The sequence below is a fragment of the Coptis chinensis genome, chromosome 8 (assembly GCF_015680905.1).
Source record: "Coptis chinensis isolate HL-2020 chromosome 8, ASM1568090v1, whole genome shotgun sequence".
Taxonomy (NCBI): domain Eukaryota; kingdom Viridiplantae; phylum Streptophyta; class Magnoliopsida; order Ranunculales; family Ranunculaceae; genus Coptis; species Coptis chinensis.
Window position 1 is genome coordinate 23,520,819 of NC_141463.1, and position 17,069 is coordinate 23,537,887.

The 17,069-nt window shown below is 37.1% G+C and overlaps 2 pseudogenes across 2 annotated transcripts; both read left to right on the top strand.

The window, feature by feature from the left end:
• Positions 1 to 873: 873 nt before the first annotated feature.
• On the top strand, positions 874 to 8,868 carry LOC147480657 (pentatricopeptide repeat-containing protein At1g71210, mitochondrial pseudogene; annotated as a pseudogene). The gene is made up of 7 exons (XR_015205445.1): positions 874 to 2,868; positions 3,122 to 3,663; positions 3,773 to 3,901; positions 6,789 to 7,033; positions 7,112 to 7,168; positions 7,286 to 7,405; positions 7,623 to 8,868. The product of XR_015205445.1 is annotated as a pentatricopeptide repeat-containing protein At1g71210, mitochondrial pseudogene (transcript).
• Positions 8,384 to 10,015, top strand: LOC147480658 (DCD domain-containing protein NRP-like; annotated as a pseudogene). The gene is made up of 2 exons (XR_015205311.1): positions 8,384 to 9,078; positions 9,875 to 10,015. The product of XR_015205311.1 is annotated as a DCD domain-containing protein NRP-like (transcript).
• The last annotated feature ends 7,054 nt before the right edge of the window (positions 10,016 to 17,069 follow it).

The window sequence follows — 17,069 nt, forward strand, 5'->3', positions numbered from 1 at the left end:
TAAAATGTGGGTTTCAATCACTATGCAGCATTTTGGCGAAAAGAAAGAGATTTGGAAAGAGATAAAAAAAAAAGAAAGTTGGTGTGGCGACACATTGCGTTTTTTCAGGAAAACCGCTGGTGTTTTGACATTTTAAGATGGGCTTCAATTGGCGAGATTTTGAAAGTAAAGAATAAAGTTGATATATGACATCAGCGATTTATCAAAACAGCGTGGGCTTATTTTAATCGAATTTTTATTTGATGTTTTCTCCGATCATTTTGGTTGGTGTTTTTTGGTTTAGTGTTTTTAGTTTGGTTAAAAATTTGTGTTTTATCCGTTTCTCTCCTAAAAAAAAGCTCTTTAACACTTCAAAGCTTAACAAACTCATTAGAATGTTTTTGATTTTTTTGGGCAGTCTCACGTAGCATAAACTCCAATAGGGTCCAATTCCCCAAACATCAAATGACCTTCCTAAATTTCGTTGGTGTGATATACCCAGTTAAAATTGTAGCATTGTCCGTCCGTGCGGTGAATTTGTAACGATAACAGAATTTTCGCAGTCTGTAATAATTTTGAGTTTTGAAGACAAAGACTGTCAAAATTATAATTTGTTCAAAATACTAATAATTTTGAGTTTTGAAGACAAAGACGGTCAAAATTATAATAATAATTTGACTCTGTGGTCAAAATTAGACACACTCACTCAAGTCAGTTAGAAGTTAGAAGTACTTCTCTCTTTATTGAGAATCACAAACTCGAAAATCCATGGTTCGCCATCACAATGGCAATTGGCAGCCTTAAAACACAGGCCCCACTTCTTGCTAAATATTAGGGCCCCAATTTATTATTTTGTGAAGCCCAACCCGAATAACTGAATAAGCGTTAACAATTAGAAGGCACTCGCTCACTCGTCTGCTTCTGTTTTCAGACCTCTCCTTAAAAATAAAAATACAAATGCTTTTTTCAACATCTAGACTTCATTTCCTAAAAGCAACCCAAATATTACACAAATGTTTCATTATTATTAGGAATTCTAGTTGTTGTTATACTTCATCTGCATCTTTGCCTAGACCAAATAATAATTTTGATGATGATTATGATTCAAAGCAAATAGCTTTATCATTTAAAGATTGGTTTAGAACAACTAGAGAAGAAGATGCTTTACTAGACAGAACATTATTTGACATCTTAGCTGATAATGATGACTTAGCATCATCTGAATTGGAGTTGAGTAAATTAGGATTGAGACTAAATGAGAGGTTTGTTTTGAGAGTGTTGAATTATGGTAGAAGAGATGTTTTGTCTTGTTTGAAATTTTTTGATTGGGCTGGTAGACAACCTGGGTTTTATCATACTCGCGTTACGTTTAATGCCATTTTTAAGATTTTGTCCAAGGAGAAATTGATGTCGTTGGTGTTGGATTTCTTAGAGGCTTATAGAATAATGCAGAAAATGTCACATAGAGTCAGGTTTCATGATACACTTGTTGTTGGTTATGCTGTTGCTGGTAAACCTGATATTGCTTTGAAATTGTTTGGTGCAATGCGGTTTCATGGTACTGATTTGGACCCGTTTGCATATCATGTGCTTCTTAATGCTTTAGTGGAACAAAGTCGTTTTGAATTCGTTCAAGTTGTGTTGAAGCAACTTGAGTTGAGGGGTTTCGAGAACGAGGTTACTTTGTGTCTACGGGTAAAGAATTATTGTAAGCAAAATAAGTTGAGAGAGGCTGTCTTTTATTTGCGCAGGTTGCAGAGTAGAGGTGATGTCGTAAATGATCATATGGTGGGTCTTCTTGTTGATGCACATTGTAAGAAGAATAAGTTTGAGGGGGCACATCGATTGATGGAAGACTTTTGGGGTTTAAGCAGGTTTCCACTTGGGCATACATATGGTATCTGGAATAGGGATCTTGTTCAAGCTGGCAAACTTGATGGGGTAATGGATTTCTTGCAAAGTAAGAAGTCAACGGAAGGGTATGTTCCCGAGGTATTCCGATATAATGTTTTGGTTTTCCGGCTTTTGAGAGAGAACAGGCTCCACGATGTCTGCCACTTGTTGGTGGAGATGATGGAGGGGAGAATTTCTCCTGATAAGGTCACTATGAATGCTGCCATGTGCTTCTTTTGCAAGGCTGGAATGGTTGATGTCACGCTTGACTTGTATCATTCAAGGTCAGACTTCGGGTTATCTCTCAATAACTTGGCTAACAACTATCTTATTAACACGCTTTGTGGAGATGGGAGTGTTGACGACGCATATCGGGTGTTACAGGATTCAATTAAGCTAGGTTATTTTCCTGGCAGGAGGACTTCATCTATTCTTGCAGATGCTCTCTGCAGGGAGGGGAAGTTGGATAAGATGAAGGAGCTATTCGTTATGTCCCTAGAGCTAAATGTTATGCTAAGTGATGATGTATGTGTCAAATTTATCTCAGCTCTCTGCAAGGCCAGAAGGGTGGAAGAGGGGTACATGGTTCATGTGGAACTTAAAAGATTGGGCAAAGTTACACATTGGTACACTTACTTTGAATTGATAGGCGGTTTTAACAGGGCAAATCGTGGGGATATGGCTGCTAGACTTCTGATTGAAATGCAAGAAAATGGTCACAGGCCGACCAGGAAATTGTATAGAGCTGTTATTTGTTGCATTTGCGCCATGGTTAACCCAGAGAATCAGTTCTTTAAACTGCTGGAGATGCAGTTGTCACATCAGGAGCCCACATGTCAGCTTTACAACTTATTCATTGATGGAGCTGGTCATGCTAAGAAACCCGATTTGGCCAGGGAAGTATTTGAAATGATGGCTAGAAATGGTATTGAGCACAATAATGACACCAAATTTTTTATGATGCAGAGTTACCTGAAGGGGGAACGCATCGCCGATGCTCTAAAAATTTTACAATGATTTATGTAAAACCGAAAAAAGGTGCTCTTGGGAGGACACTCAACAATACTATGCTAGTAGGTCTCAGCAAAGCCAACAAGCCAGATCTTGCATTGGAGGTGTTGAGGGATTTGAGAGAAAGGATTGATTCAAGTTTGGAGTCCTATGAGGGGCTTGTGCAATCATTTTGCACAGTTAAGAATTATGATATGGTGGTAGAAGTTGTTGTGACTTGTTGAAAACTGGGACGAAGGTTTCTTCATTTATTGGTAATATACTCTTGTTGCATTAGGTTAGAAGTCGAGAACTTTATCAGGCTTGGGTTCGATCAGGAAATGTGACTACAGAAGCATCTCCATCAGGTGATTTGACTCTTGGAGAGCTAATTGGTTTATTTTCTGGTGTCTACAAGGTGAATGAACCTCTTGAGGACTTGGATGAAGTAATCGAACAATGCTTCCCCTTGACAACTTCACATACAATATGTTGTTGAGGAGACTAAGCATGACAAACAGATTGGACAGCTTAATTGAGTTGTTTAATAAGATGCTTAAAAAAGGATATCAACCCAATTATCGGACTTATGACATTGTCATTACAGAGTTTGTGCAAGCATGGGAGGAGAAATGAGGCTATGAGGTGGGTGGAGGAAATTCATCGGATGGGTTTTGACTTAAATTAGCGTACAAGACGACTCATGTAGGTGACATTACACATCGACAAGTGATTTGGTTGATGATCTGTATATAATCAGCAACAGTCACCTGTCTATGAATTCTCTCACATGCTAATCAGGTAATTTCAGGATCATATATGTATTGTTGAATTTTTCTCATTCAAGGTCCTTGTAGGAGAGGGATTTTAATTTTGTGGATAATCAAGTGTTTGATTTGTATGGGTTTAGGCATAAAGCGTTGTGGAGTTCAAGATTAAGAGAATCAGAAACTAGGCTCTTGAAACCGTTGGAGTATGTAGACCAGTTTGATATTCTCGTCTCCCAGTGCAGAAAGATGATAAGTTGCATAACTTGTGAGTGAGTAGTTTACTTCTGTGTTTCATGAATCTAAATGTTGTAATTTTTTTCAGTCAGTTCTATTTAATAGCATTTTAGAGGTAGTGGGCTTTGTTTGTATTGATTTTACCAAACTGCTTTTGAGAAAACAGAAGTGGATATTTTTAGTTACTACTGTTTTATTCAGATAAGAAGAAATAGTAATTGTTTTGTTAATCCAATTTTGATCTCTTAGTGGGTCTCTTTAGTGTTTCTATTTTAGTTTTGGATATGCTTAACATGTTTTAGTCTTTCAGCTCAATTAGATCTTCTCTTAAATTGGATGTTTGGTAATGTTTGGGACGGTTGTTAGAAACACAGTGGAAATGTTAGATTTCTATTTTAGATTGAAGTCTTTCCCACAAGCGTGGTGCCAGTGCATTCCCCTTCCAACTCACAGATGGTCATTATATCTGAACAATACTAGGAAAAATTTCATTTTCATTGTTCTAGTTCTTATTATCATATTCGTTTCAGATCTTTCTACACCTTTGGTGTACTTACCTTATACTGATACATGTAAGAAGTTTCATTCTAGGGACTGGTGAGTATGACCTGGCTACATTTTTTTGGTTTACGCCAATATGTTTATCTTTGCATCTAAGACTCTGTTTGTTGCAAAGCAAATCTTTAATTGATTCTTGAAAGAAGTGTCTTCAAAGTGTTACTGTGGTCATTACCTAATAGGCTAATATATATTTCGTCTAAAGCCAGGCCATGGATGTGAATTACAATCCCTTTATTCCCCTAGTTTTGAAATAGCAGAAAAGTCTTGATTGTATTTGCATCATCCTTGATAGGGGTTTTGGTAAGTGGGGCCACTTACCAACACAACGAATGCCCTCAAAAGATATCAGTTGTGCTTCTGTTTTGAGCAACAAATTTGGTCACTTTGCTGGTATGGCAAGCGTAAACCTTCATAGTTCAAATTGATGAACCCTTTTTGGCTTTTTTTTTTCCGTAGTTTCAGTGGTTCAAGGATGGCTTATGCGACCAGTTTTGATTTATTTCAGAATTTGTATGTGACACAACAGATGTTTCTTCAGAGATTGTCCTTCATTTTTCCCTTTTTCTCCTCTGCCTCTCCGATCCAATGTTGTGATGAGGCCTTCTCACTCTACTTTGTATAGTACGGTCCCATATCTCTTTGTGGAACATTCTTTTTGCAAGATTTGTAATCACATTTGAAGCCTAGGCAACAAAGTTTGACTTCCAACCTGAAAACATCTAGAATGTGACCCACCAAAGTTAGGGTTTTAAATGTTCTCTTGGTTAACTGAAAATGATGCCAGTTTGAAGGAGTTTGTATTTGCTCTTCATAAGAAAAGTGCCGAGTTGTTGTTGTTTTTTTTGAAATTATGTATTTATTTTTTGACGGCCTTGTTTCCACGTCTGCTTGATGTGTTTTAAGACCATTTTATATATATTTTCTTCCGCTTTTTGTTTGTTGCCTATGTGTGTTCTTTTTTCCTTTCCTTCTTTGGTTACCTCTCAACTATTTGGTCTTATTTTTAAAGTAATTTTTAAGTTCTATCATTTGGAACATGGATACCTTCATGTTGGTCAATGAAAATTGGATATGTTGAATAGGATGATCCTCTGATGTACTCCCAATATAACAATTCTGCATATGCGATGTCTTCCAAGTATCACTCTTTTTGGACTTGTATGCAATTCTATTAGGTAACCCGTCATTGCCTTCGGTAAATAGACTATATGAATCATCTCTTGGGCTTTAGTATATTGTTGAGGCAACCTTGTGGTTCTGCCAATTTGTACTTGATGTAGGTTCTAGCCTATGATTTGTTTCCTTGGATGAAAGGCCTTAATTATTTCCTGAAAGATACATATTAAATAAAGTGTGCACATTCATTGCACACTTTAGATTGCTCTTGAAGGTGTGAAGGTATGTGGAGACTATAAATAGCTCTTTCATTTGGTTTGCAATTAGAGATTGAATTCTTCCATGAGGCATTTCAAGCAACTGGCATATCCTAGAAGCCATTGCACTTGAGCACTTGTTTGCTTTTTGATCTGAAATTGTATATCGTAGTATTCTTCCATTCTCAACGTGTTCAGAATTTGCTTTTTGTGCTTTCAGTGAACAGAGACATCCTTTTCATTTATATACTTATTTTTTTGTTTTCTCAGCTAGATATGTTCTTATCGTCCTTCTTGGCATCCTTCCAAGTCTGAACACTTCAAAAGATAGCTCAGGTTAAAAGAGATGTATTTGAGTTTTGTGCTATGAAATAAGATAGACAGTTTGGACTTTGAAGCCCTGCTAACTTCGGAAAATCTTGTTGTTTCACCTTTCCCAGAAGTTACAATTACAATTACAATTACAATTACAATTGAAGTTCATTGAATTCATGGAGGGAGTTAAGACAATCGTTTGGGTTTTCTCTTACCCTTCCTTTCCTCTCCTTAAAACCTTTCCCACAGCCTCCACGAACAATGTTCCCACTAGAAAAAACCTAACAACTACAAGTCTCTCTCCCTGATCGCCACTCTCTCTCTCTCTATCCTCTCCTGCACAAACTGTTGAAAAACATCCCCCTCTACTCTGTGTCTCTAAATTCAGGAATTCAACAATTTCAAGAGTGCTTGTCTTTGATTGGTTTTGATTACATTTGATTGTCTTTGCACTATGATTATTGGTTCAAACATCAAGTAGTTACTGATTGTCTAAAACTTTTGCTGATGGTTTTGGTTTTAATCCGTTTTGTTTTTTGCCATTTGTTTTGGGAATTCTAATATGGTTTAAATTTTCAATTTACATTGAACTCAAGAACTCTAGAATGGACTTTGGGTTGGTTCATCTCCACTGCACTTTTGTCGCTATATTCTTTTTGTTCTTCTTATCCAGAAAAGCTTGACAAAGGAGAAAGCTTGGTCGTTGTTCCAAATTAGGCAATCCAGCAACCCAAATAATAGCCAGGGATCTAACGAAATAACTAAGTATATATACATCTAATTGAGTTGATCTTTGTTTTTCAAATTATTTAATTTTTTCTTCCTTTTTGTGGTTTGAATGCAGAAACGAAAGCAGAGTAAAATTTCCATAGCAGTATGGCAGGAATTGTTATGCAACTTTGCTAACTTCAAACTAAGGTTAGATAATTGTTTGATTTATTTAATACTTTTTGCCACCATCAGAATCTGAAGAGAACTGACAAATTATTTCAGCAGATCTCCTATTGGAATTCCATGTAGCACAATGGATGTCACCATATAGGCAAATCAAAGGTAGCCAATTTGACTCATTTATTCTATTTTTTGTTTTTTTGTTTTTCTTTCTTGCAAACATTAGATGAAGTTTTGAACTTCAGGTCTAATAAGTGATCCTTTTTGTCTGTATGTAAGTGAAAAAGGAGCTTAGTTTGCACTACTGCATTCCACCTTTGTGGGCATGAAGCAGACAATGAAACTCTTCATAGGTGTGGACCTGCGCAAACCCAGGACTGACGTGCAATGGTGGTATTGGTGAGTTTATGCCTAAGGTAGTTGAGTAGTTAATCATGAATTGTAAAAAGCGCTTGTACTTTGAATAGCATTTTCCCATGAGTAATATATACTACAGGGATTACTTCTTTTATTACCACGACCTCGGCATTCATTGTACTTAGTGTTGGAAGTTGACGGCACAATTATTTTTAAATTGCAAGCTAGCTTTCAATACACAGTTAACTTTGAGTTGCAGGTATGGATAAGGATAACAGGATCACACATTCATCTTTGCAGTGAAAGTACATGATATAAGTATAGACAAATGAGGAGAAAAATCCAACTACAATTGCTATTTTGCATATATTCGGGTAAGGCACAACATGGGCTATATGCCTATATCACAAAATCTCTTTGCCTTGGCGACTTGGCGACTTGGACTCTAAGTCTCTAATCCCTCTCTATGTAATTCGAATTAAACATCTAAAAAACTAGATAATTCGAAGAAATGTTCCTGCAAACTTTCTTTATAATAGACACTCGATTTGAATTTTGAACAGGCCATGTCTTCGTGAGCTGAACAAGCTTGTTAGACTTAAGTGCACACATCTGAGTTTAAGCAAGAGTAATAAAATCCGTGTAAAAAACTGGATTTTTCTCAGTATACAACTGAAATCCCTAGATAAATATTACTGGATTTCGTCCTTGGAAGTTTGAGGTCGGATATTCGTATTGGAATATTACTGAATTTCGTCTTTAAAATCCCAAGCAAAAGGAATATTCGAATAATCAGAATTTGAGACAGGGATCTTGGGCTCTAACTCTTAGGCAGAGTGGTTCAATCACACGTGCAAACCTACAACCCATAACGTACTTAATTACGTCATCACATCTATGCTTCCCTTAACACCTAAGCAAAAAAGTAGACCCCACAGCATCTTCTAGAATATCTAGACCACTAAAAAACGCGTATTTTGTCACTCTTAATGCAGAAATCTATTTCAGAACTCCTTCACATCCACTCTACTGTGACAAGTGTACACGCTTGACTTCACTATAAAAATAGACCCTTGAATTTTTCTTCACAGTTCACATCACAAAAGTTTGATTCTTTACCTCATTTCACACAGCCCCAACGTTGAGTTTCATCAAAAAGTTTGATTAGAAATGGAGAATTTTAACAACAACCAACAGTCTTTTTGGCAGTTTAGTGATCAACTACGTGTTCAAAACACAAACTTTGGTAACCTTTCAATTAATGATGGAATATGGGGAAGTTCTTTAACTTCAAAAAAGAATGAAGAGAGAAGAAACTTTGATGTTAGAGTTGGTGGTGAAAGAGTTTCTGGTGGTACTCAAAATTTGCAACCATCAAAAGGGACTAATTTTAATGGGTTTAATGATGGTTGGAAGAATGAGAGTTATAATAATAGTGGTAATGGAAATGGTGTTTTTCATAAAGGGGTTTATTCAAAGTATGGAAATAATAATAATAATATCAACAAGAAGAATAAGAAGGAAGTGGAAGTTGAGAAGAAAAGCAATAGCAATAGCAACAACAACAACAGTAATAATAATAAAGTAGTTGATAAGAGATTTAAGACTCTTCCAGCAACAGAAGCTTTACCAAGGAATGAAGTGGTTGGTGGATATATTTTTGTCTGCAACAATGATACCATGGAAGAGAACTTGAAGAGGCAGCTTTTTGGTATGTTTTCTATCAATCCAGTTTTATAATTAGTTGCCTCTGCATATTTAATACATATTGTTTTGGAAATTGTATGTTTAATTGAGAGTTTAAGCCTCACAAAGAACTGTGATTAGATTGTAGCTGTGATCAGATGATTCTAGGGTAATACTCAGTAATCATTTATGCATCAATCAGACGGTCAGAATTTTGTTTTTCAGGCTCATAAATTGAGTTTGTTTGATGTTCATCTTGTAATATGGTTAGAATTATAAGTTTTTGTTTGTTTGGGCAAATACTTACTAGTTTACTACTATAATCATGATATGGTTCAAATCTTAGAATTGCTTGTTTAATGTCCACCTTGAGTCCTTCTTTTAACGTTCATCTTAGCAGATAGTTTGACTTGAGGTTGGTAATCTCTCATCTTTCGGTTGGAGACCTTTTATTTTCCCCTGGTTATCTTAATAACTAAAACTGTTTATCACCATCAGTAACTTTGCTAACATTCAGATAGTTTGACTTGGGATATCTTGTGTGATAGAGCAATAATGATCATTAGTAATCTTAATCATCAATAATTGTTGCTTTGGTGTTAATGTCTTGTGTTTTGTTTGATCTTCATATTGTCAGAATTAAATGATATAATCGCCGTCTATATGAAGTACATATCTGTTTGATTTTTATTTCTTGAATGTTACATGATTTCATTTTATCATATGGTCGGAATTTGGTTGATTGATCAATTAATCTGTGTTTGCTGTTCATGTTTTAAATAAAATTTGGTAAACTAACCTCGGTGTTTTGATTTTGTTGAACAGGTCTTCCTCAAGATCTCGAGACTCAGTCAGAGCAATAACACCAGGCCTACCTCTTTCCTCTACAACTACTCCACCCACCAACTTCATGGAATATTTGAGGTTGGTAATCTCTCATCTTTCGGTTAGAGACCTTTTATTTTCACCCCTGGTTATCTTAATAACTAAAACTGTTTATCACCATCAGTAGCCAGATTATTTTATGATTGACACTCAGTTAATTGCTCATAGAGGGTACTTGTGAAAATTTCAGAGAAAAAAAAATAATGCTAATAGTTATAACTTATAACCCTCCAGGAGGAGGAGTGTGATTGTTTGCCTCCTTAGAGTGCATTGTTCGATGGAGTAACCGTGGAAAAGTATAAACATGACATTAAACTTTTCTCTCAAATCGTGTGCTCCAGAAAGTTTTTGATTATGAATCAAAAGTATGGTTGATTTGTTGACCATCACTTAATTTGACTTGGCAAAATACCAGAACTTACTTCTTAAAATTTATTCTACTAGAATGACTAGGCTTTCATGGAATCGTGGAGTTGTCTGCAATGGCTTGGGACAGGCAAATCTTTTGCAGTCTACTGCTGCTCTATCCAACCTTGAATGGTGTTCCCAAATTCAATACATTCATAATTAGCATCTAGCTGCTTGGACCTCATCTATACGAGAAGGTCACTTTTGGCCCTGTTTCATCTGTTGTGACTCAAATCAATTTAGTTTTGCAGACTTGTTTGATCCTTACTGGAGGTGCTCTTACAGTTGCTTTTGGCTAACTCTTATAATGAAGTTTTTGTGTTTCATCTCCATATATCTTATACTTTAATCCTTTGTTCAGGCTGCAAGTTTTGGAGGCACTAACATGACCCATCAGCATGGGGACAAAAAAAGTGTCCTGGGGAATCACGTTTTCCTGCTCAGGTAGACTACTTGGAATTGACTTGCAATTCAGTGAGCCTGTCAAAGTAAAAAGCGACAACTAAAATTAACCAATGTCTTAGATGATATCAGTGATTGAAAGAAGTTAGTCTAGCTGTCACGATAACTATCTTAGATGCTGTAATTCTGATTCATTGTTAATCCCTCGTTGGACAATCGCCAAGTCTGCTTTCAACAGCGTGCTTTGCAGATTTGCCGTGTTGTTCAAGAGACTGTATCTTTTATTCCTCTGGATAGACTAAGTTAACTTCATTTCATTTGGTTATTTTTACTCAAATTAATGTTTTAATGATCGATTTCTATATTAATATGATGTAGGTTCGAGTTGCTACTAGAAAGTTTGCAGCCATTAGAGGAGGACTCTTTCAGGCCTATTCTTCACCACTACGATGGCCCCAAGTTTTGCGTCTAGAACTCAGCGTGCCAGAGGTACTACCGTACTAACAGCTTTTAACAGATCGATGTCAGTTTTAAGTAGCATTTCTATAGTTATCTGGATCTCTAACCATTTATTCCCTTTGTTCCTTTTACCAACAGGCACTGGCACTCTTGGATATATTTGCTGATACCAACCCCTTGAAAGACTTGGATGAATAGTCAGCCAGGAAGGGATCAGTTCTACACATAAATTTAAGTTAAGGAAACAGATGAGAAGAATAGAGATGAGGTTAGATAAAGACATCTATCATAGAGTCAAAAACGGGCAGGGCAGAAAGAAAAGCTTCAACTATGTGAGTGGGATTTACGCAAGACATGGAATGTCTCGACCCGGCTAATAGCCGTGATATGCACTTAGTAAGCAAAGATGATCTCAAACCACCCCTAGATTGCATAGTTCGGGTTGGTCTGTGTAAAATTCATTGCCCATTTTGAAAAATACTTAACTATTGATGTATCCAAAATCTATCATTAATAGCACAATGAAATCAAACATTTTTGAAAAATAAGTGTAAAATAAAAATAAAAAAAAATTGTATACTCGCTCCACAGGTTCACACTTACTCCAACGATGAGTAAAAAGTATTTTACAAAGAATATGCGAGATATATTGTGGACTAAGGCTCCGGCACTTACAACCACACCCTTCAAGTGGAGAGGTCCAGTTACCTTATTGATGTATCCCCTTAAAGCAAAAGATGGAATGGAATGGGAAAGGAATACATCATAAATGAGGATTCAATCCTCGTAGATGGGATCTTAGAGAAGGATTTCTTCGACATCTGTAGACCATAACTCATGAAATGCTTGAGGAGCTGACCATTGACTTTAAAGGTACTGTTGTCCTTATGTTTTTTAAAGTAATAGTCCCATAAGGGGTGACTTCTATTATATTAAAAGGACCAGTCCATTGAGTATTTAGTTTTCCTGGAAAAAGATGCAATCTAGAGTTATAAAGCAAAACTTTTTGACCAACTTCAAAATGGTTTCGTAATATATGCTTGTCATGAATCCTTTTCATGTTGGTTTTGTAATCTTTTGAAAGGTTATAAGCATCGTTTCGAATCTCTTCGAGCTTGTTTATTTGTAGTTTACGCTTTTCACCTGTCGCATCGAGATTATAATTAATGGTTTTTATTGCCTACAGGGCACGATGCTCTAGTTCAACTGACAGACAACAAGGTTTTCCAAAGACAAGCCTATAAGGGGACATCCCTAAAGGTGAAAGCGGTTTTGTATGCCCATGCATCATCATTCGGATGGAGAGACCAGCTTTCCTATTTTGATTAACTGTTTTCTCTAAGATACATTTAATCTCTTGATTAGAGACTTCAACTTGACCACTTGTTTGAGGATGGTATGGAGTTGCAACCTTGTGGGTCACTCCATATTTTTCATGATATGCTCAAAACTCTATTGCAAAATGTGATCCACCATCACCGATGATGGTTGGGACACCAAACCTTAAAAATGTTTTCTTTTATAAACCCGATGACTGTTTTGTTATCATTGTTATTATATGGTATGGCCTCAATCCATTTTGATACATAGTGTACGCTACTAGGATGTAAATGAAACCATTAGAAGTTGGAAAAGGTCCCATGAAATCGATGCCCTGGATGTCAAAAATCTCCACTATGAGAATAGGATTTAAAGGCATCATGTTACGCGGTAGAAATACGATCGAGATGATGTTGGTAACGAGCACATGCCTTGCAATAAAGGAATGCATCGTGGAAGAGTGTTGACCAGCATAATCCTCATTATAAAACCTTAGCAGTGGTTTTATTAGCACTAAAATGCCTTCCATAAGCCGCTCGTGGCGTAGGAAAGAACGCGATTGTTCCTATTCGGAATGCAACGCTAGATGATCCGACCGGCGCGAATTGAAAAGATATGGGCCATCCCAATGATAGTACTTTACTTTAGCCAGAACTTCTTCCTCCGATTTCTTTTCCATAATGGTAAGTCTCTTTCCGCCCCGGATAATTCACAATATTAGCATACCGTGGAGAGGCTCGCGAAGGTGCACATCGAAAAAATAATCTAAAATGGGCCTAATCACCATCACTATCATCCCGGTTTAACCTAGATAGGTGGACTGACCACTACATTTTCAACTCTTTTTTTATCTTTATCTCCAATGTGAATTCTTGTAGGAGGAGAATCCATCGAGATCAACCTCTCTCGCTAGCATCCTTATTCGCGAAGGTACCTAACCTTTGCATGATCGAGTGTAGATTAAGGTTTTGAACCTATTAAATATGGACAAAATTTGTCTAAAGCATTAGACAATGGCTAAGATTCTTTTCAGTGGTCGTGATAATTCCTCGTTGAGCCTCATTTAGAGTTTTACTTGCATAGTAAACAATCAGGTCCTTTATCATGTTTTGACCTAGAACGATTACCAACAAATGAGTCACTGCCATCACACAAATGCCGCCAAACCGAAAGCGGTTTAACCAATCAGAGGTCAATTATAGGTAGTTATTAAAGTGGCTTTCAACTTTTCAAAAGCTTGCATGCATTCAAAGGGTGCATCTTTATAAAGTTAGTTAAAAAGTTTAGCAATTTTTGAGAAATCTTGATGAATCTTCTATAAAATCCAACATGGCCTAGAAAGGCTCATTATGTCCTTCGGATATTCCATGGAATAGGTAGAGTAAAAAATTTGTCTATTTTAGCTTTATCTACTTCTATACCATTTTTAATACCTGTTTGTGACCTAACACTATTCCCACTTTTACCATGAAGTGACACTTTTCCCAATAAAGGACGTTCTTTTCGACAACACGCCAATACTTTGGATAGGTTGGATAAGCAATTGTCGAAAAATCTCCATAGAGGGAAAATTCATCCATAAACACTTCCATGAATCTCTCCACCATATCAATTTGAAAATGTGTAGCATGCGGCGTTGAAATGTGGTAGCGGATGCATTATAGAGACCCGAAGGCATATGTGCATAGGCATATGTTCCAAAAGGGCAAGTGAAGGTAGTCTTTTCTTGATCCGATTCATCAATTAAAATATGAAAGTACCCTGAATACCCATCCAAGAAATAGTAATAAGCATGCCCCGCTAAACGTTCAAGCATCTAATCTACAAATGGCGGGGGAAATTATCTTTTCCTAGTTCTGACATTCACTTCGATAATCAATACAAATCCTCCACATGATGGGAACACGTGATGGTATTAACTTTCCTTCCTCATTCTGCGGACCATAGTAATCCTAGATTTCTATGGCACCACATGAATAGAGTGACCCATTCACTATCGGATATGGGGTAAATGATTCCAACATCTAGCAATCTCAGGATCTCTCGCCTTTACTACCCTCTTTCATACTTGATTTTAACCGGCGTTGTGGCTCTCTTAGAGGTTTTGGCATTTTCTTCCGTGAATCCGGTGGGTGCAAATCTTTGATCAATTCCTTTATATCATCAAGACCAACCAATGGCAAAACGGTGTTTTGAATCACTCTAATCAAAGCCCTCTTCCTCTTTTGACAACTGGGATGAAATGATAATGGGATGTGTACCATATGTATCAAGATAGATATATTTTAGGTCGGGGAGAGAGGTTTAAGAGCATGAGTAGGTGTTATGGGTAACAATGTCTCTACAGATCTTGTTCTTCTATTGAAAACACCGGGCTTGTGATGTCTCTTTTCTCGCTCAAGTAACTCATAATCCGGAAGCGCATAAGGGATTTGATTCCAAAGCTATCGAGGTATCTTCTTTATACCGATCCATGTCGAACTCTGAATCTCAAAGGATAAGAACCGATGCACCTCATTTTCTCGAGAAAGTCCGGTCCGCGACAAGACTCTTGAACTACACCGCCTATCATACTAACTTCATCATCCAACTCTTCCATCTGCTATTGCATCATCTTGAAAACATTGACTTCTCCTAAGAGGTTTTAGAAAGACATGGTCATAGATCCATTTTGGCAATTTATGAAGGCGTTGGCGGTTACCAGAATGGGCTAGAAGAATGATGGGTATGGCATCATGAGCAATTTCGGTGTTGATGATGACGAAATCAATAGGGTAGTTAAAATCCTTAACCTTGACATTTTTTACCACTCTTTTGGGTATTTGATGGATCGGCTCATTAATTTCAATGTCATGGGTGGTAGGTGTAAGCTCGCGGAAACCGAAGTTTTAAAAGAGGTAGTATGGAAGGAGGTTAACACTTGCTCCAAGATCGTAAAGGCGACAGCTAGCTGTGTACTTGTCTCCTATAGTGTAAGGGATGGTAGAGACTGACCAGGGAACTTTATATTTGATGATTTAGTTGGTCTCGTGAGGGATGGAAATTGTTTACGTAAGGAAGGCATCTTTTGGAATGTTAGTTTTTCTTTTGTTGGTGCACATATCCTTAAGAAATTTGGCATGCTTGGGTAAAATGTTTGATGGCATCGAAAAATGACAAGATTTATGGTTAGGCTTTTGAATGTTTATCCGATTTCATCAAAATTTTCATCCTCCTTGGGTGTCATTAGGCGAGCTGGAAAATGTGCCTTTGGTTTGTATTGTCTAACCGGTTTAAGGTGGAGGAATTGATGGTTTAGGGATTGGAACATTGCTAGGGATATGTGGACGATTTTGGTTTGCAATTTCGGTCACGGTACTTGGAAATGGTTACCTCTATAGTGTGTGGTCTTCTACGGTAAGACTATCTTGTTGCTAATAGTTTTGCCATATGCAACGCCGATGTGGATTAATCTTCTCTTAGGTTGGAAGGTTTTAAACTTTTGGCCTTGAAATGAATTTTTCTGGTTTCGCTCTTGGACTAACAAGTTCAGAGATTCTTACATGGATGTTAGGATTTCGTTTCTTTGTTGCATGATAGATAGCATTATTTTGGTGGGCTTATCTGTTTGGACACTAGTTGATGGTTATGTAACGGGACTAGGTCTCTTTGGTTGTTGATAGGTTAGTTTTTGATAGTTCTAGTTAAACCGATAGAACTAATGCTTTGTTCCTCGATTGTTATAGATACCTTGTCCTTGTCCTTGTCTACGAAGGTATTTGTTGGTTTGTTGAAACCCGGTGGTGTTTGGTTTTGTGGAATGTTTGTCCATGCCGAAGTTTGGATGTTGTCTCCATGGTGCATTGGGTACATTGAAAGCACATACTTCTTTTCCGCTGAAGTGACAATAGGTTTGTGATCAATTGATAGGTGGCATATATATGGTTTAAATTTAGACAAAATTGCATGGTAAGGTATTTACGTTCATGACAATGGGGGTTTGGTCTTTTGTTTGGTTGTGAGGGCATCTATCTTTCTTGTGAGGGGTTTCTATTAGGGTTTTGATTTATGGATCTGATTTCACCTCAAAAATACCACTAGCCTTAGTTGTACTTGGTTGGGTTGTTTTGTAATTTTTTATGTCGCCCCAATGGGTACTCTTTTTAGCTTGGTTTTCAAGAAAGGTTAAAACTTCAGTTGCACCTCTATCCAAAAAATTACCATTACTCATGATGTTGAGGGTTACTTTGTGTTAATGGGAGAAGGCCTTTGAAGAAACATTGGACAAGAGTGGATTTTTCTAGTTTATAGTGAGGACATGAATGGAGTAGGTTAAAGAATCTATCCCATACTTCGAGGAAAATGTCTCACTTTCGGACTATGTCGTCGCTAAGAAGCGATCTTGCTTCTTATCTCTTCATTTTCTTTGGAGGAAAGTACTTCTTCATGAAAGAGAACACAACATTTTCCCATGTATCGAAAAGAGTCGGCCTTACGTGAGAGAAGCCAAAGCGTGACTCTTGATCGCCGGTGACACTGGATGATAAAAGGTATTACATACTTCATG